Genomic DNA, 21,387 nt, shown 5'->3' with positions numbered 1-21,387 from the left:
ATTCCTGAACCTAGGTTTAGATTGCTTAAGAAATGGAATGACATTAAATTTCAAAATTACTTCTCCCACTAGAAGTTGCTGACATATTAAAGGAAGTGGTATTTATGCATGTTTCTTTTTTAAGCCAGATAACAGAAAACTGGCTCAGAGTAATTTGATTTAACAGAAGAGTTTGGTAGTCTTCCTTGAAAGATGATCCTGAAATCAATCTCTTTCATTTCCGTAGGTCCTCAAAGGAAGTAAACACGTTTCCCAGTTTACAAAGAGGCTGGCCCAGTTATCTCTTCTGTGCTAGAAAATCCAAGTTGAAATATCACTACACCAATTCAAATTGTAAACTCTTCTCTGAAATTAAAAAAAGAAAAGAAAAGAAACAGGTAAATAAGAGCACCAAATGGACATTTTTTTTCTACTGTCCTTAGTGACTTAGATGGCCTTATGCCTTCTCAGTTTGTCCTAGTTTTATTATACAACTGCCTTTCTTCCATTAATTAATTAATCAGTCAGCCCATTCATTCACATAATCAGCCATTATTTATGCCTATTACGTACAAAGTATTCAGTACTCTGGAGATACCAAGATGACAAATTTAGATTAAAATTTATTTCAACTCTCTGTTTTTAAAAAATTAGTTTTTACTTTCTGTGGTTAATTGGCTTAAGTTAATGAGTGTCCATTTAGGATCTAGTGCTCAATACTGTTCAAATTATAATCCATAATCTCTAGAAGCTAGCAATTTATCCCATTGATTTAAATAATGACTAATGAATTTTAAGTTCTTCATGTGGTTAATGTTGTATATTTCATTAGTAATAATGAAATTCAAGCAAACCCCTCTTTCCTGGGAAATATGTAACTCCATTGTTCCCAATACAAATTATCTAAATACTTTTTGTTAGTGATATATCACTACAGGCCTTTTAAAAAATAATATCCTTGGCCCTGGCCGGTTGGCTCAGTGGTAGAGCATCGGCTTGGCGTGCAGGAGTCCCTGGTTCAATTCCCAGCCAGGGCACACAGGAGAAGCGCCCATCTGCTTCTCCACCCCTCCCCCTCTCCTTCCTCTCTGTCTCTCTCTTCCCCTCCCGCAGCCAGGGCTCCATTGGAGCAAAGTTTGCCTGGGCGCTGAGGATGGCTCTGTGGCCTCTGCCCCAGGCACTAGAATGGCTCTGATTGTGGCAGAGCGACACCCCAGATGGGCAGAGCATCGCCCCCTAGTGGGCATGCCGGGTGGATCCCGGTCAGGTGCATGCGGGAGTCTGTCTGACTGCCTCCCCGTTTCCAGCTTCAGAAAAGTACAAAAAAATAATCATAATATCCTTTTTAAAAAGGATATTATAAATACACAACAAATTTCTGTTAGATAAATGTTATTATTCATTTTTAGAGGACTTGAGTGACTTGTTGGCAGAGTTGGGAATAGAACTGTGAGTGCTTAAATCTTAAATTGCGTTAAGATATAAAGTAGTGGCGAATCGACAAGAACTAATTGTGTGTGTCTTGATCATCATTTTATAGAGGCCATAGGTCTGCTTTATGGAAATTTGAGTTTCTGTGTGACAGAGTTTAAAACAATCACATGATCAGGCCACTCAATAGGACAACCCAATAAAAGGTAATTTGAGGTCCTGTGGTAAGAAACTGTCCAGGTACTTAGTGATACGATTACTTACCAATTGAAATGAGAAAAGTCAAGTTCTTCCTTTAGTTTTCATCTGTTGTGGGCATGGGGGAAGCAGTTCTTAGAATCAGGTCCAGAACCCATCTAACTAAGACTTGGGGGGGGGGCGGGCACTGGCAACTTTCCAGAGCATACTTTCTAGGGAAGGAGATAACAGATGCTCCCTTTTCCCTGTCTTCTCTAGTCTCTGTTTTGAGGGCCCGGGTCTTACACAGGATTAGATCCTAATACAGAAAGCACAGATTGCTTTGCTCTTAGCCTGTAAACCAAGAGGCGAGCCTTTTTCTATTCTCCTTAAGAGAGTTCTGCCTTCAGGAGAGGGCAGAGAAAGAGAACGTATGTCATTAATCACTTGAGAATTGTTTACCATGTTAATCTAGAGGGCACTTGCCCATGGCAGGCAGGAAAGTTACCTTGGTTGTTGAAGAATAACCTGAGTGTTTACTCAGACTGTTTGCAAATGTTTGGACATTATTCAAGGGCTGTCCTAGACTGACCAATTAGCTTGGTTTTTCACTTCTTTTCTTAGATTTACCTTTATAGCATCCAATCACATTGAGAGGACCCGAGGTTCCCCAAAATTGCAACACTACTGACTTTCCAGCCATGTGACACAGCTTTTCAGACACCGAGTTAAATTTCAACCCAGACATCTCTCTTCAATTCAGTTCACCCACAGGCCAGACAAAACCAAGGTCATGTGTTGAACCAGCAATATAAGGAGTTTTGTTGGTTGCGATAACTATAATGTTATTCACTGGTTGAAATACTATACCATGGTTAATCATAAGTTGCAGCTGTTGTGTCCCTTTATTTATGAGCCCTTAATCAGGAGGACACAGCAAGGGCCTCTGTTTGAAAGGGGCCTTTCACGAGGTCTTCCTTTTGGGTGCTCCTTCCCTTTCACTGTGAGAAGAAGAGGACTTGCAAAAAGTTACTGAATATTATGTATCAGCCTCCCTGAAAACAAATTTTTCCATTCCAAATTTAAATGATCAAATTGTAATCTTTACGTTTCTGCTAATGACAGAAGAAACATTAAACCAGTGCTCTGCAGACAGTTCCTCTCCGTTGGCCCCAAACTTGATTAGTTCTTAAATGTCAGACACCAAAAATTATATATTGGCTCTCTGGAAACAGACTGTGTGATCCAGAACTCAGGTTGTCTGTTTTTAACCGTATGTTTCCACAGATGTTGATGTAAGCAGATCGGGTCTCTCCAGCAGCTCTGCTCACTGCCCCTCAACCTGAGGGATGAGACCTTAAATGTCAGCCCCCCCCAACCTCTCAGCCTTTATACTGTACCTTACTTTATGAGAATTCACTTGTGAATTACTTTCAGGGGATCATATATAATCAGAAATTTGAATACAATCATTATATGAATGAGTTTTAGAATAAATCATGTGAACGAATGGATTTATTAAACTGAGAATTTAGCTCAGGCCGATTGGCTCAGTGTTAGAGCATCAGCCCGGCATGTGGAAGTCCTGGGTTTGATTCTCGGCCAGGGCACACAGGAGAAGCACCCATCTGCTATTTCTCTCTTCCCCTCCTGCAGCCCAGGCTACATTGGAGCAAAGTTGGCCTGGGAGCTGAGAATGGTTCCAGGGCCTCCGCCTCAGGCACCTGAATGGCTCCAGTTGCAACGGAGCAATTCCTCAGGCAGAGTATGGCCCCCTGGTGGGCATGCTGGGTGGATCCCAGTCAGGTACATGTAGGAGTCTGTCTCTATGCCTCCCTGCTTCTCACTTCAGAAAAATACAAAACAAAAAACCCTGAGAATTTAGTAATGATGTATGTTCTCAAATTTGTGGATTTCTTTAATGCCGGTGGCTGAGGCCAGGCAGATCCACATTGGATTTGGGCAGACAGAAGAAAAACTGTGGAGCCAGAAAGTGTTGGGCCCTTCCATTTAATAAAGTCTTGCAATGGCAGAGAAGCACACAGGCAGGGGAAACCACTTCTCAGGCAAAGAAACAGCAAGAATGGCCCCTCATGGTGTCGAGCAGGCAGTCCACCATCTACAGTCTCTGAGCGCAAGCACCCACAGGCCACACACACGTGGTGCTGCCATGCGCTTACGCACCAGTCAGGCCAAGTGCTTGCAGCCGGTAAACCATCCGGCAAACCTAACAGAGCTGCCACACAGTTTGTCAGCTCCACCCTAAATTGGACTTGTGACACTATCGCTGATGTCACTGCTGCTCTCTGAGGCCCTCAAAATATTTCCAAGCTTTAAAATTGCATTTATGGCCCTGGCTGGTTGGTTCAGTGGTAGAGTGTTGGCCCAGCATGTGGAAGTCCCGGGTCCAATTACCAGCCAGGGCTCACAGGAGAAGCGCCCATCTGCTTCTCCACCCTTCCCCCTCTCCATCCCCTCTCTCTCTCTCTTCCTCTCCATTGGAGCAAAGTTGGCCCAGGCGCTGAGGATGGCTTCATGGCCTTTGCCTCAGGCACTAGAATGGCTCCGGTAGCAGTGGAGCAACACCCCAGATGGGCAGAGCATTGCCCCCCCTAGTGGGATGCCCGGTAGATCCCAGTGGGGCGCATGTGGGAGTTTGTCTGACTGCCTCCCTGCTTCTAACTTCGGAAAAATACAAAAAATAAAAATTGCATTTACTTTCAACTGGTAGCTTTTTGGTGGATTTTTCTCACGTGGACTTCTACTCTCCACCTGACGATCCCTCGTGAACCCTCTGCTTCAGCCACACAGTGTTCATGTAGCTCTCTGAATGCAGCACATATTCACCCCCCTTTATGGGTTGGGTTGTGCTGTTACTCTGGACCCAGTGTTGTTTTCTCATCTCCTTCTACAAGTTTTGACAGCCTTCGAGACAGGGCTCAGAGCTTCTTCCATCATGACGTCTGCCCCCTGCTTTCCACTTAGACTAAATGCTGCTCTTTGCAGCCCATTATTTGACCTTTTACTGAAACACTTCATTCACTTAACCTTGTGTTTTAATTCTTTCTGTGCACATTCTCCTCTTCGATGAGAGGCAGACTTATTGACGGCCAGGACTACATCTTCACCCAGCCTCCATCCACATGATTGGCTTGACACAAAGTTGCCTGCATCTCTTATTTCCTTATAAACATATGAAAACAATGACATTTAGATTTCTCAGAACTACTGTGAGGAAGGACAAAGTGGACTGTCAGCGAAACAACTGGTCAGATCCAAATTTCTCTTAAAAATAGTTTTATTTTCTCCTCAGAATGATGTAATAACCTGAAGTTTTCAGTGACAGATATGTGGCATCACAATTTGCATTTTTCTAAGATAGCTAAAAATCAGGATGGATAGTGGGCTATCCTAGAAGGTGGCATCTGCCTTTGGTCCCCGTTTTGACCTAGTAGGGTTGAAGCAATGAATTTTTTCTGACTGAACATGTTTGTTTAGGCCCCCTTCAAGTTTCTTAACCCTTGGCTTCCTCTTTGTTTGCTTCTTGTGGGGGATGGCAGGTTAGCTCTAAGAAGTGATAGGAGTCATGCTCATTATAGCAGCAAGAATCTGTCTGAGCCTGATCACACTCAGTGGACAATCGACTACCAGGAACTCAAGGGGAGGCAGCATGGGACATTAAAACAAACATACAAGCTAAGAGGCCTGTCTGTGACCAAAGGAACAGTTACTGGATTTGTTTAAAGAATTAAGCTTGTGAGTTACGCTTTTCCCCGGTTGCAGCGCAGATAAAAATCTTTGCTTGAGGAGTATGTTTGGCATCACAGCTGCACGTATAACTTAAGATGGAAAATGTTTTTCACTTGGAAAAGAGGCAATCGCTATTTGGTAATGGAAGACTCGGATGTCTGGAGATAAAACTTGCATGCGAGAAGAACAAAGCTTAATGAAGGGAGTGAAGTCTGGTTTAACAAGCTCTAAATCAAGAGATCTCCATTTCATCTTACTGGTAGACCCATCAAGAAAGATGAAGTGTCTACTGTGTTCAGGGCTGCTAAGCATCATGGAGATACAGTAAAAGAAGATGACACAGTGTCTGTCCCCGAGGGAGTTTAAATTTAATAGGCAGCTCATATGTACCAGAGTCAGCGAAGAATGGTGTTAACCAGGGTGTCATCAAAATGTCACATGGATGAGTACAAACCAGAAGGCAATGAATGAATTACTGTGCACTCTGATGCTAGGTGGCTTTAGATTTCTTGGAGAGACTCCATGACTCATTTATTTTCTTTTAAACTGAGGATTATACCTGCCCTCTGTTTCTATACCAAGTACATGGGAATAATCTGAGTAATGTTTAGACTGTGAACTGAGAACTTTGAGTCTCTTGCAAATCTGTAAACATAAAGTGATAATGAGATACGATAGTGTGGTAGAAGAGGACTTTTGAAGATTTACTCTCTGCAGTAAAAGGAATGAGTGCTTTTATAGTATGGTTATCATGGAAGATTTTTCTTCTGGTTTTATAAAATGTGAAAAAAAAGAAAAGAAAAACCTATCCCATTCATTTACTCTTTCTTGACTTTAAGAAACATAGGATATTTCATTTTTCCATAAGACTGATTGCTTTATTTATTTTTATTTTACTCTATTCATTAACTCATTCAGCGGGTCATTACTGAGCATGTACTATGTGTCGGGTCCTGTGGTGGGAGCTGGGAATATAAAGTTGAAGAAGGCATGGACCCTAGCTCTAAAACACTCAATATAAGACTGAAGAAACCAAGGGAAAACAAAAACTAAGTTTTTACTGCTTTAAACAAGATAGATTTCTCTCCTACAGTTAAATTTGAAGAAAACTATAATTTTAGCTAGATTTACTGTACTATCTTCATTAACTCGTTTGTTCAGTCATCCATTCATTCGTTTTTCAAGTTAATGGATGCTAGAAACCTGAGTCATCCTTGACATCTCCCTTTCATTAGCCCTTGAAATACAATCAGGTTCTTTTGAATGTCTGTCTCCAGGATGTGTTGAATCTGCCCACTTCTCAACGTATTTACCATCCTGACTGCTTCATTTACCTCCTAGCTGGTCTCCCAGCATCCACTCTCCATTCCCTCTAACAGCTTTCAAACTTTTTTGACCATGAATCATACACACATACACACAAAATATACAATATGTATGATACCCCAATACCTATACATATGTATAGATACTGTGGATCTATAAGTAAATCTGAAACAAAAGATTCCTAAAATAATACTTGCCTTTTACTCTGTGTGATGCAGTTTGATATAGAAGAAAAACTACGTTTTCACTCTGAACATGATCAATTAAATTCATTCCATGACCCACTAATGGGTTGAAATATGCTGTGTCGATCCCTTTCAACGCAGCAGCCAGGGGGATAGTTTCCAGTTTCCCTGCTTACCTTTTTTGGCTTCTGGTTGCACTGAAGATTACACACAGAAATAATAGCATGGTCTATGAGGTCCTGCATGGTCCAGCCTCTGCTTCTCCTTAACTCTTTCCCACCTCTCAACACCTTTAGACATGTTCTTCCTCCTCTGTGAAAGTCTTCCTTTGCTCAGTCTTTACCTGGCCAGTTCCTGGGCTCCTTCATGACTCCGTATGATGATCACTCCCTTAAGAAAATTGTGTTTCTCTTATACTCCTCCATTCTTCTCTTTGTTTTTTATTCATTGTATTTATAATATTATAATTATGTGTTTCTCCGTATGACTTTTTGTTTACTATTGATGGCTTCCACTAGATTGTCAGGCCCATGATAGCTAAGGGCAGGTCTGGTTTGCTTATTGCTGTACGCACAGCACTTACCATAGTCAGCAAATACTTTTGAGCACCGACCCTGTGTCAGGCTGTGCTTGGCCCTAGGAATACAGAGGTGAACAAGACATAGTCCCTGCTCTCGGGGAGTCTGGCTTTTCTGGCATTTAGTGTGTCTGAAGAAAAGATATCTAAAAGGCATAACAGGTTAATAAACACATTAGAAAGGTTATTAGAATGCTGGAGTTCCTGTAAACAATGCTTTCTTTAGTTTAAGACTCTAACTGGAGGAAGATTTCCTTATGTACTCATAATACAAACTCAAGAAATGGTAGTGGTATGATTGAATGACTGCAAATATTTACCATTGCTATAGAGAATGACTTAAGCAAATGATAGGCATCTTTTATTTTTAACATTCTTTCTGTCTCATTATGTAGTTCGCAGGCTTAGAATCTGAGCCTGCGAGAATCTAACAAGGTATGGAGACCAGTCTCCCACTTAATGCTGGAATACCCAACGATAACATTCCCGACAGGTGCTCGTTAGACTTGGATCCATCCAATACTGGAGAAGTAACTATTACACAGAACAGCCCAGTCCATTTTTGGAACAGTTCGAATTATTAGAAAGTTTCTTTTGTTATGTTGAGTTATTTTTCTGCCCATCTATCTGCCCTTTGAGATCATGGAGCTAAGTTTCCTCTCTCTGCCACAGAACAACTCTCCAGATCTGTACAGATAACTAACCTGCCCAAGAAGTTCTTTTTTCCCAGTCCAAACAGCCCTCATTTCTCCATTATGCCTCATGTGACATGATTTCCACACCCTCTCCCTTCCCGTGACACTCCGGCCAAGCTCAGTGTTTCTGTGTAGTCTTTGAAGCTTGGCACCGGCAGGCGGGCAGCACTCCAGCCGTGTCTAGACCAGCCGGAGCGCAGGGGGGACTGTGTTTTCCATACTCTGAACACTATACTTCTGCGGGGCTGGACTTAAATTGTGTTGGATTTTTCAGCAGCCAAGTCACACTGTTGGCCACTGTGCTGCTCACAGTCATCTAAAACCCCTCGCTCTCTCTCACACCAACTCTTGTTCAGCCTGGCCATTCTCTCATCCCAAACTGAAGGCTGCAATAGTTTTTCTGTCTTGTGTCCATGTCATAGATTTTTACATGTATTCCCCGTTAGCCTTATCTTACTTAACTTCACACCAACCTCCAATTCAGTCGTTGGTGGAGTCTACAGGCTTGGCAAAAGAAAAAAAAAAACCAACAAACTCAAACTCCAGTAAATACCACAAACAGCTATTTGCTTTAAGTTCAGGAAATGGAAAGCTATGCTGGTTTTGTGTTTCTCCAGTTGCCTCGCTCCTCCATCCCCCCCCTCCACACACACACACAGTATTTTGGTTGGAGGCCCAGAGGAGGAAGTCTGCAGCTAGACTGTGAATTCGGAGAGGGCCCACTCTCATCCTCACACACGCTATGCAGTGATGGCTGGGCTGTCTTGCCCAAGTTGAGGGGACATCCAGCTCCCCTGAGAAAACCTTCGCTGCCTAGTGACATGAAACACGCCACCTACTTGACCCAGAACTTTGTCGGACAGGTTTGGCCCATTGTCTCCCAGAGAAAACAGAAAGCCACCCCCCCTTCCCTTCCCACAACCTCTTTTGTCCCCACAATCCAGCTCTGGAAAATCTCTGAAGGCCACAGAAGTGGGAGTACCCTTTGATGTTTATATTGGCTGGCTCCTTTTCCTTTTTACTCCTTTTTTTTTTTTTTAATAATCAGAGTAGTAGAAAATGTGGAGAATTAGCCGCATGACAGCAGCAGAGGAATTCATTAGAGAAACTGAGATGGATTCCGCTCCGATTTCAGGCTCTCAGGCAGGAGTCACAAAGGAGTAATCATCTTCGAGTTGTTTTTAATCATTTCTTTTGTGGCCCCTTCCTTGTCCGTGAAACCAATCCCGGTGTCCGGCGTGAGGGAGCCTGAGAACATGGCCGCGCACCGCCGGGCTTTGACTTGGGGATTACTACGGTGATATTAACTAATTCCTTCTAACCTCCCTCTGACCAACTGGAGCCGGTCCACCTGGGAGGGGGCAAGGGACAGGACCTGTCACTGCTTTCACTTTAAGTGTTGCCCATTACGAATTTGTTTGAAAATTGTAAATAATGTGCATCAAACTTGACTGCAGAAAATTCTTAAAACAGACCAAAACGATTCTGAGGACGGGGCTTTGTGAGTACGTTTCCTAATTGAATCCTCAGAGGCCTTCTCTTTTATGGGTCTGAAAGGTGGCCTTAGTGGTGGCTTTGCCCATGACTTAATTTATGTCTAAAATTTTACTTGTAGGGACTCGGTAAAATAAAACAGTTTTCTCCATAAGTGTATGAAGGCAGCAGCTGACCCTCCGAAGCTACGGGAGTGTTAAGATTTCACTCCTAGGCCTTGGCCGGTTGGCTCAGCGGTAGAGCGTCGGCCTGGCATGCGGGGGACCCGGGTTCGATTCCCGGCCAGGGCACATAGGAGAAGCGCCCATTTGCTTCTCCACCCCTCCCCTCCTTCCTCTCTGTCTCTCTCTTCCCCTCCCGCAGCCAAGGCTCCATTGGAGCAAAGATGGCCCGGGCGCTGGGGATGGCTCCTTGGCCTCTGCCCCAGGCGCTAGAGTGGCTCTGGTCACGGCAGAGTGACGCCTGGAGGGGCAGAGCATCGCCCCCTGGTGGGCGTGCCAGGTGGATCCCGGTCGGGCGCATGCGGGAGTCTGTCTGACTGTCTCTCCCCATTTCCAGCTTCAGAAAAATACAAAAAAAAAAAAAAAAGATTTCACTCCTAAGTAGTGCTACCTGCTTTGCTGCTGTTCTAATTCCTCACGGGTCTGTTTTTAAAATGAAATCATATAGGGAGTCCTATATTGAAACTATTTAGGAGAAAAATCTTTTCTCAAGCATTTTTGCACACTTTAGAAACTCCTATTGATATATAATGTATTGATCTGATACACAGAAATTATTTGTACCTATTTATTAAAACAGGCCCCGCAAAAGCCCCTTCTCAGCCAGACATTCCAGCATCATTCTAATAACTATGTCTACCAGAAAGCAGTGAAAAGGACAGTTCTTGAATCGTCGTGATATTTTTGGAAAGAGAATTTATTAGCCTGCCATACTCAATCAAGCACATAATTCATTTTAAACCATTTGGTTTTACCTTGAAGCTAACCCAGGCAGCTGGTGCTTTCAGCGGACATTTGGGGTCTAACAGCGACGGATCTGGCGTCACCAAAGCTTGCCGAGGCAACACTTGCCTCGTGGCTCATCTTACGGCACAGACCGTAGGACCTTCCCCGGGACTCAGAACCAGGCCACTGGCGAGGTAGTGACCTTTTCATATCGTGTTTCTCCTACCTGCCACGTGGAGGCGCACGGACTTGTTTGTCACCTGCTGGTCAGTGAGAGAATGTATCTTTCTTTGCATCAGTGCTAAGCAGGAAGGAGTGACAGCTGTGGCCTGCAGAGGTTCCAGGGGAGGATCTGTGGAAGAGGGGAGGCCTGTGTGAGGCCTGCGAGATTACAGAGGATGTTAGTCATTCAGTGATCAAAATGGTCAAAGAAAAGATCATTTTTTGAGGACTTCTGATAACAACGACATGTAAGCGATGTTGCCGGCTTCTGATTTGCATTGGCAACCAGGAGGCATGGAGGCGGCATGAGACAGGGAGTGGAGGCATAGGGGAGAAAGCTCTCAGTGTGTTTGTAGACAGGAAGTACTTGGAGATGTGATTCAGTTTCAGTTTGAAAAACATAGTCCTCTATGCTACAAATATGTATGCAAAATATTTTTATTTGTGATATTTATCAGAATGAAAAATTGGAGAGGAAAAAACCCCAGAAGACTGATTAAGTTAAATTACAAGTATAAAATTATAGCTCTATAGCTATAAAAATAATATTTTATAAAAATATGTGTTGAAATGGGCAAAAACTCATGGTATAGAGAAAAATGAAAAAAGCAGTTTATAAATGGAATGTACAGTATGATCACAATTTTATTCAGTAGATTTAGTATGAAGAAATAATCAGGGATGGTGTACAAGCACTGTTAATAGTGGTTGCTGCCTGACCAGGTGGTGGCGCAGTGGATAGAGCATCAAACTGGGACACGGAGGACCGACATTCGAGACCCCAAGGTCACCAGCTTGAGTGTGGGCTCGTCTGGTTTGAGCAAAAAGCTCACCAGCTTGGAACTAAGGTCGCTGGCTCGAGCAAGGGGTCACTTGGTCTGCTGGAGCCCCCGGGTCAAGGCATATATGAGAAAGCAATTAATGAACAACTAAGATGCTACAACGAAGAATTGATGCTTCTCGTCTCTCTCCCTTCCTGTCTGTCTCCATCTGTCCCTTTCTCTGGCTCTCTCTGTCTGTCACAAAAACAAAACAAAACCATGGTTGCTTATGTTTTAAGACTGAGTTACTTTCATTTTATTCTTTGTGTTCCTAGATATTTTCAACTACAGTATTTGCTACAATGAAAATTCACTGTTTTTCAGCTAATTTTTTAAAGTTAAGCTAAGAAGTTAGGCACTTGTTTGTTGTTTTGTTTATTTTAGACAATATAAAGTCCATTATGAAAATTTGAGTAGATGAGTGACAAAATGAAAATCATATTGTTGGGGAATAAATGGGATACATAACTGTAAGATGTTTTAGAGTAGAGATAGCCTGGTGCTGGAGTGATGCCTCTGCAGAAGGTAGCAATACTATGTTGTAAAATGATAAATGTATGAAATAGGGTGGTGGTAGTATAAATTCTACTTACCTACCAATCATCCCACTATGTATGGTATACATATACATAATAGACTTCTGGCCTATTTCAGGAAAAGTTACACTCATCTTGATTTTTAATCCCCACATTACATCGGCATATATTCTCAAGAAAAGGGATAGTCTCTTTTAAAATCATTGTAGAGCCCTGGCCGGTTGGCTCAGTGGTAGAGCGTTGGCCTAGCGTGCGGAGGATCCGGGTTCGATTCCCGGCCAGGGCACACAGGAGAAGAGCCCATTTGCTTTTCCACCCCTCCGCCGCGCCTTCCTCTCTGTCTCTCTCTTCCCCTTCCGCAGCCAAGGCTCCATTGGAGCAAAGATGGCCCGGGCGCTGGGCATGGCTCTGTGGCCTCTGCCTCAGGCACTAGAGTGGCTCTGGTCGCAACATGGCGACGCCCAGGATGGGCAGAGCATCACCCCCTGGTGGGCAGAGCGTCGCCCCATGGTGGGCGTGCCGGGTGGATCCCGGTCGGGCGCATGTGGGAGTCTGTCTGACTGTCTCTCCCTGTTTCCAGCTTCAGAAAAATGCAAAAAATAAAAAATTAAAAAAATTAAAAAAAATAAAACAAATAAAATCATTGTAGAGTTCTCAACTTCAGTGAATTTGATTGAATCTACCATTTGTGTTCCAGTTTTGTCCATCGACCCAGTAATGCAGTAATATCCTTATAGCACGTTTTCCCCGTTAGCCCAGGATTCAGTCTAGATTAGGTGCTGCAATTAGTTGCCATGTCTCTTTAGTCTCCTTTCATCAGGAACATATCCATAGTCTACCTTTTATGACTTTGACATTTTTGAAGAATATGAGTCTCCCCTCCCCTGTGCCCTTTAAAACTTTGATGTTTCCTCATGATTAGATTCAGGTGAGGTCTTGTCAGCCAGGTGATGTTTTGTTCTTCTTAAGTCATCATCTCTGTAGACACACATAATGCCCATTTACCTCTTACTGGTGATGTAAGTTTTGACCACCAGGTCAAGTATTATCCACTTTTTTTCTCTATAGGGTTACTCTTCTTCCCTTGCAAGCACTAAGCCGTCAGTGGGAAGTAAGTGTCTTGCCCCTCCTCCTCCACCCGGATTTAGTGTCCATTGATGATTCTTGCATCATTCAAGCTTTAGAAATAGCTGCAAAATCATGATATGATCTTTCAACTCTAACATTCCCTCCACATTTGCTAGTTACCATTAGACATTTTCCTGCGAGCAGTAGAGCTCTCTCTTCTCCTCGTCTGTCCACCTGCCCCGTTGTTGATCTGTTCATCCGTTCAGCCCTCACCAGTCTGGACTCGTGGGTTTCTGTTTTTTTCGGTAAGTAAAACTGTACTGAATGATTTTGGTACTCTGATTGTCCCAGATTTAGCCCGTGTGTTCTGCTGTCATATCTCAGTCACTCTTTTTATTTTATTTTATTTTTTTAGCACTTTCTTATTTCTTGGCATAATAGGTTATGCTGAGCTCATCTTGTACCTGTGCTTTGTCAGCCCTCACATCCCCCATTTCTCTGACAATCCTCAGTTCTTTTTTAGTGGAACTGGTATTAGAGACCAACCTTTGGGGAGTAAGTGTGCTCGTTGTTGAGGCTTCCTTGCTTCTTGGCCCTTTCAATGGACAGGGCAGGGAAATACGCATGTATACGTATTCATAGTTTAGAAAGCATGAATTCATTCTGATACCTCTCATTTCAGTCCACTCCAGTAGGGTTTATTTTCTTGCTTAATTCAATCTTGTATGACTTCCAAGTTTGGAATAGAGAGGCAAAATGGTAAAAATGTCTAGCATGCGGTAGAAAAGATTGAAAATTGAAAATTACATGACAAGGTCAAGTTTAGTGATTAAGGATAGGATCTTAACCTGACCTGCGGCAGCGCAGTGGATAAAGCATTGACCTGGAATGCTGAGGTTGCTGGTTTGAAACCCCGGGCTTGCAAGACACATAAGAGAAGCAGCTACTACAAGTTGATGCTTCCCAGTCCTCCCCACGCCCCTTTCCCTCTCTCTCCTCTCTCTAAAATCAATAAATAGCCGGGTGGATCCCGGTCGGGCGCATGCGGGAGTCTGTCTGACTGTCTCTCCCTGTTTCCAGCTTCAGAAAAAAGAAAAATAAATAAATAAAATCAATAAATAAAATATTAAAAAATTTTTTTTTAGAAAGGGTAGGATGTTCTTTACTCACACATAGTTAGAGGTAAACACAACTGGAGTTTGCCAACTCCGAAGACAGGACCATAAAAGAATGATACCTAAAGAGAAGGATGGCCACTGAATTTTGAGATCCAAGAAGAAGTTGTGGTAGAAGAAGGAGAAATAAGAACAGCCCAGAGAAGATGCTGAGAATGAAGTCCAAAATGAAGGGGGAGGGCCTTACTCTGTAGAGACATCGTCAAGATTGGACAGGTTTCCAACAAATACTGCGCAGTGGTCAGAGAAAACTGAAGACTGAAACTGGACCTCTGGATTTGATTTGGTTACCAAAGATTGTTAAAACTGGATTTAGGAGCTCATTTGAGTGCACAACTTTAGAGTAGCAACACAGCTCACACTAATTAATATTTGATTAATGTTTTGGGGACATTTGTATTTAGCTTTTAGCTGTGTTCACCAAATATTATCTTTGTTTCTAATTACATGCTAAGCAAGTTATGCTCTGTGTATAAAGTACCCAAATATAAGAGGCATTGTAGACAGGCTATTTTTAGGGAATTCATGTTTGCCTTTAAAAGCTTGGTTAACATTTGGAATCGATATACAGTATAATATTTAAAAGAAAAACAACATACTTCCTCATCCCCCAAGAGGTTTCTTAAAATAGCATGTAATCTTACCTACAGTGGGAAAAGTCTCAAATTTTATAAATTGGGTTGAATCTAACTCAGATTACCTGGCCAGGAGAGACCCCAAGAAAAACAAGGTGTGGCAAAGGTTATAGTAATGGTAATTAAGAAATTTGTGTCCTGTGTTTTGGGCCTCCCTCACTAAATGCAGTGACCCTGCTGTGGCTACTGGCACCGTTTCTACTGCTGAGACATGCTGCTTTTTAGAGAGAAGTCCAAACCAAATCTTTGCCCAATTGGAAAGCCAAAATATTCTTCTCATTCCTCTCAGCCACAGAAAGGGCAAAGCTTTTGCTAACAGGATCCATGTCTTTGTGACCTGTTGATGCATCAACCTGTTTTCTCTGCAGCATGTAAGCAAGAGAAGGTTTCATTTTAGTTGCTTTTCTTCACAGAGTCATGGAGTGTTTAGAAGGGCTAGACGTTAGAAAGGATCTTCAAGGTCAACCACTTTAAGCCTCTTGCTTTCCAGATGAAAACACCAAAGCTCAGAGAGGTGACATGATGTGACCATAGCCCCTCAGCTGGAACATAGTAGAACTTGAATTCAGGCCATCTGACCCTCCGCCTAGGTCTGCAGCTGTGCCATACATTATAGCTTCTCTATTGTACTTTATACTCTAGATGTTGTGTGACAAAGCTGGGTTGTGACAAGCTGTGCTGTTACAGAGTTGTACTGTGCTTGGCATTAGTTTGGTAGCCGGCACCCCACAAGCAAACCCTGTGGGCAGTCTCAGAGTAAACTCTCTTCTGAGTTGAATGGGATTAGTGGAGAGTTTTGAGAGGCTTGTCTGGCTGACGCTGTTCTCTAGGTTGTAGCACTGTGTGGAAACCCCTGCCTCCTTCACGGTGGATGATTCAATCTGGGGACTCTGGTGGACCTGGAGGATATTCTCATCCTTCAAATAGCAAGACTGAAGGACATTAGATTCAAAATAGGTTGTCTTTCTCCTTTCTTTCAATGCAGAGCAATTCAACTCTAGTACATTACTTATCTAACACTTTGGGACAAACGGGAGCCTGTTCCATTTCATCTGACCTCATTGGGCAAATGCAGAACGCTGTGTGAGCCGGACCCCGTGCTAGGCACTGAGGCTAATAAGGGTGTCTGAGAACCGCTTGTCCTCCTTCCTGACCTCAGGGCAGTGACAGAGTGCACAGCGGCCTCTGCTGACTGCCCTACTGTGGCCTCTGATGGGTGACATCTCTGGCTTCCAAGAGCTTCCCTGGTCCTGCCTCAGGGGACACTGTTCCCTTCCACTAAGTCTTCTGCAAAAAGATGAGGTTTTCCAGGAGAATTTTAAATGTTTCTTTGTTGTCTTATTCACTTCATTTTCTTCAACGTTTAAAAGACCCAAAGTGCGGACAAGGAGAAAGGAAAATAGGTCAACTACATTGAAAAATGTAAGTGTCCCCTTTAAATCTACTTTTGAGAAGATGATTTTAAAATATCCTCTACCCTCAGGGTTCTGCTGCCCATTGGATACACTTGTGTTACCTACCCTCCAGTTAGAAGATTCTGTGTTTAGGCTTCAAAGGAGGAAATTACACTGGGAACTTTTAGTGATAATTCTTTTATTGTAACCTTGGTTTTCTTCCTCCTGCTAATCTTTTAAAATGGGTGCTGCAGGCAGCCGCTACACCTCCCAGGGAGGCAGCGCCTGATCCTTTTACTCACTTGGCACCGAAATTTCATCAGGCTCCACTCATTTGAGTGAAACACACTCTAGGAATATCTTTGAAATAGTTCTATGTTAGAAAAGTTGAGACTGGGCAGCAACGGAACCACAGTTTTCATATGCCATGCTTGAAGCAAATAAAAGGTGATCAGTATCCAGGCTGCCATATTCCAATATACCGGGGCAAATAGCTAAGACTGCCTGAGAAACATTCACGTCCATGTGTGTTTCCTTTGAAAGATGGTGGGGAGGATAACACAGTGTTGTTGTGTATGTGCCCATGAATCATTGCAGAATCTGGCCTTGCTTGTTGGGATGACTAGGCCTTGGGCTAATTAAGGGTAATGGAGTGATCATTGTGTGTATCTTGGTTGCCTTCAGTGAAGTCTGGGTGGGTGTGGTGGCAGCCCTAGTGGCTGTAGTATCATGGCAGAGAAGGGGATTGAATTTATCATAGTTTCCGTGCCTGTAACAAATGGACAGTAATGTCCACCTGGAGAGTTTGTGTGAGGGTTCGCTGAGAACATAACTGGGAATTGGTTTTGTAATCACTATAGCGTTCTGCCAAAGCAAGGACATGTGCTTGTGATCGTTATCACTGTGACTCAGAGTGAGCTGTTCCCAAATACTCATGGTAAGGTTGTCAATAGAGAGTAGGTGGGTCACTTTACCAGAGTTCTGTGTGTGTTACAGAAACTCCCGGTTTGAATCACGGAGTAAACAAAGGCCCTGAGAAGCATGCTCCCTTTAAAATGTTCGTTTCATTTTCACATTCCACGCTCTGCCCACGAATGTTTCACTGCACGTCCAGTCACTTTCACTTTCAAGTTCTCGAGCTTCGGTTTAGTGTCAGCGATATTCCCACACCGAAAACTCTGTCTTGTCTTCCTCAACCTTCCCTTGGAGAAGTCTGTTTATCTGACTGATGGTGCGCCGTAGTTAGAATGAGGGCATTGCTTATGGTGTGTGTCCTAGGTAGGAATGTCTAAGATCAACAAGTGGCGCAGTCTTGAACATTTTCTGTGACCCTTCCCCCTCCCTTCCCCACCCAGTGCCTGGGGACTCTGATTTGTTTGTGCACAGGGCTACTTCCATTTTTAGTTCAAGGACCTGATTCCTGTACACAGGGCCCTGTTCGTGCACTGTGGTTTGGAGCCCTTATTAGTGTCTGGCTACCTGCTTCTTCCTCTAAGTGAGAGTGTTATAACAAGGCGGTAAACCCTTCTCTGACAGACTCTTGAGGACCCAGGGGTGTCTGGCTCAATCTCAGCAGTTATGGTCTAGAAAAGATGCCTACCATATATATACCTATCGTCTTTCAGCACCCTTCTCATAAACCCGAGACAATATTTACCTAAAAGAAAAGCCAAGCAAGTAGGATCATGCTTCGTTTATTATCTATGCTGGTGGGGGGGCCTCTAAGTGTCTGAGGGGGAAGAGGATGACATGTGTCTTTTGGGACCCCAAGTGACAGAGCTAAGGCCCTGGGTGGAAGCTACACAGTCAGATTTTGACTTAATCATATGAAGATTGTTCTAACAGAGCTATGCAGAGATGAAATGAACTGCCTCAAGGGTCTGAGTTCCTATTACTGGAGGTGTTGAAGAGTAAACCAGACAACCAGGGGAAGTATACTGTAGAGAGGATTTAAATTAGGGAACTTTTATTTTTTATTTTTTTGAAACTGTATTGGAATTTTAACCATGAAAATAACACTTACATTTTATTACAAAAAAAAACAAACCAGACTAAAAATAAGTCAATAATCCTTTTTCTTTCTTTTTCTTTGGCTCACATTACCCTCCCTATACCTTATTTCCCCGTTGCAACTGATATTTGAAGAAAATAAAACAATGTTAACTGAAAACAGAGACGAGAACATCTTAAATTCTATTTTTGTGCTACCTTCACCAAACTGAATATGATAGATATGTCTTTAAGAGGTAAAAAAAAAAAGAAAAAGAAAAGAAAAATAAGAAAGATGGTGGGAGAGCTCCTAGCTGTCTAGAGCAGGGGTCCCCAAACTACGGCCCGCGGGCCACATGCGGCCCCCTGAGGCCATTTATCCGGCCCCCACTGCACTTCTGGAAGGGCACCTCTTTCATTGGTGGTCAGTGAGAGGAGCATAGATAGTTCCCATTGAAATATTGGTCAGTTTGTTGATTTAAATTTACTTGTTCTTTATTTTAAATATTGTATTTGTTCCCGTTTTGTTTTTTTACTTTAAAATAAGATATGTGCAGTGTGCATAGGAATTTGTTCATAGTTTTTTTTATAGTCCGGCCCTCCAACGGTCTGAGGTACAGTGAACTGGCCCCCTGTGTAAAAAGTTTGGGGACCCCTGGTCTAGAGCATGAACTAAGATATAAGGAACTCGGGAAATAATATATATAGCCACCAGAGAATGGATCGGAGCAGAGTTATGCATAGTCACCTAAAGGGAGCGATTGTCTCTAGGCTACAGACTGGCATAAGCATGAGTAAAGCACAGATGTGTCAGAAAGGGAGCTGGCCATCATCAGAAGCACCCAGAGATGAACACTGGTTGTGCCCTGTGCCCCCAGTAACTGCCTGTATGGATGGGAATGTTGGCAGTCTTTGAAGTTTCAGTTTCACTAAAAAGAGTCCTCCTCTGTGGGGAATTCAACTTAACATTCAAGTCCTATAGTAAACTCTACTTATTCTTATACCTGGTGATTATTATTTGCCTCTGTAGGTATAACTGTTTGAAGGGGAGGATACCTGACTCTGTTATGAGTATCTGGTCTGTATAATAAATGCATCACTATTTGTAAATTGGCATTTTGGCTTCCTGCACCAGTTTGTTGTGAATGTTTGTTAGGGTGAGGCACCATGTCTAAGTCTAGTCAACGCTAGGATACTGATAATGTCAAGTTTCTGGACCCAAGCTGTACAGCTCACATAGCTATAAAGTACTGTTGAGTACCAACGGGAGACAGTATTATGCTTGGAGAGAAGTCTGGGCTCTAGAATCTGATTGACCTGGGTTTGAATGTGAGATCGGCCACTTACAAACTATATGACCTGAGCCTGTTTCCTTCTCTGTAAAAGGAAGAGAGGTGATCATAACACCAACCTCAAAGGGTTGTTTTGAGGATTAAATTAGATAGTCCATGAAAAATGCTTGGCTCAGAGCTTTACATATAGCTGCTCTTGTCATCACCACCACCACCACCACCACCACCACCACCACCATCACCATCACCACCAAGGCAGAAGACTCCTTATTATGATTATTGAGAGCCTTTATGAGTTCACTAAGAACAAAGCATTCCTATTTCTTTTTTCTTTTTTCTTTTTCTTTTTTTATTTTTTTGTATTTTTCTGAAGCTGGAAACAGGGAGAGACAGTCAGACAGACTCCCGCATGCGCCCGACCAGGATCCACCTGGCACACCCACCAGGGGGCGATGCTCTGCCCCTCCGGGGCGTCGCTCTGTCACGACCAGAGCCACTCTAGCGCCTGGAGCAGAGGCCAAGGAGCCATCCCCAGTGCCCGGGCCATCTTTGCTCCAATGGAGCCTCGGCTGCGGAAGGGGAAGAGAGAGACAGAGAGGAAGGAGGGGGGGGGGTGGAGAAGCAAATGGGCGCTTCTCCTATGTGCCCTGGCCGGGAATCGAACCCGGGTCCCCTGCACGCCAGGCCGACGCTCTACCGCTGAGCCAACCGGCCAGGGCCGCATTCCTATTTCTAATATCCTTTTATTCTTTCACAATTCATCTGATTGGTAATGGGAATGTCACACACTGGATTTTTATTTTCAGGAGGAGTCTAGTAGAGACTTTTTATGATTTTCTTGTTGTCTAGTTGGGGTTAATTAAATAGATTCATTTCTGGTTGACCAAGTGATTTGAGCTGATAGATGTCCACCAGGAAGGAGGTCATCATGGTAAGCCTCAGGAACCTGTTTGCTGAATGCTGTTCTGAATTTCTCATTTAAAAATTCTAATGAAAGCAAAAAATATGTGCTTAAAAACATATGGTTAGCTCAAAGTTGGTGGAAATGGCTAATGTATCTAATAAAGAGAGAGGATTTTAAAAAGATCTGTGTACGTTGATGGGATGGATTTGTTAATAATAACCACAGGTAACATTTACTGGGCACTTAGTGTGTACCATGCAGAATGATAAATGTGTTAACATGGATTCCCTTATTTAATCCTCACAATGACCCTCTGAAGACTATGCTATTAATATTCCACATGATAGGTAGATACAGTGGGCACAGAGATGTTAGATTATTTACTCAAGTTCCATAACCAAAAAGAGGCACAGCTGGGACAGGAACTAGTTATCTAATACCAAACCCATGCTCTTAACCACTACAATGCTACTAGAACCAGTGAGTCAAAATTTTACAGAGGTTGGTATATTGTCCTACACTTAGGTTAACAAATTTTAAGTAACAGGTAAAAGTTTTAAGGATGTTTATTGATAATAAACTCAAAGTGAGTCAACACTGTCATGTATTTGCTTTAAAAAGAAAAAAGAGCCTGACCAAGCAGTGGGGCAGTGGATAGCGCGTCGGACTGGGATATGGAGGACCCAGGTTCAAGATCCTGAGGTCACCAGCTTGAGCATGGGCTCATCTGGTTTGAGCAAAAGCTCACCAGCTTGGACCCAAGGTCGCTGGCTCGAGCAAGGGGTTACTC

The 21,387-nt window shown here is 43.1% G+C and overlaps 1 protein-coding gene and 1 long non-coding RNA gene across 5 annotated transcripts in view; both read left to right on the top strand.

Annotated features, from left to right (window-relative positions):
* RAD51B (RAD51 paralog B) overlaps positions 1–21,387 on the top strand; it is a 586,701-nt gene that overhangs the window by 311,073 nt on the left and 254,241 nt on the right. The window lies entirely within an intron of this gene.
* Positions 1–21,387, top strand: part of LOC136335239 (uncharacterized) — a 106,587-nt gene that overhangs the window by 30,340 nt on the left and 54,860 nt on the right. Inside the window, exon 2 of the long non-coding RNA XR_010731289.1 lies at positions 227–377. This is a non-coding gene — a long non-coding RNA (uncharacterized lncRNA). The remainder of the gene's footprint in view (positions 1–226; positions 378–21,387) is intronic.

Source organism: Saccopteryx bilineata, chromosome 4, assembly GCF_036850765.1.
Source record: "Saccopteryx bilineata isolate mSacBil1 chromosome 4, mSacBil1_pri_phased_curated, whole genome shotgun sequence".
Taxonomy (NCBI): Eukaryota; Metazoa; Chordata; class Mammalia; order Chiroptera; family Emballonuridae; genus Saccopteryx; species Saccopteryx bilineata.
Note: the sequence above shows the minus strand (reverse complement) of the source record. Positions and strands in the feature narration are given on the sequence as shown.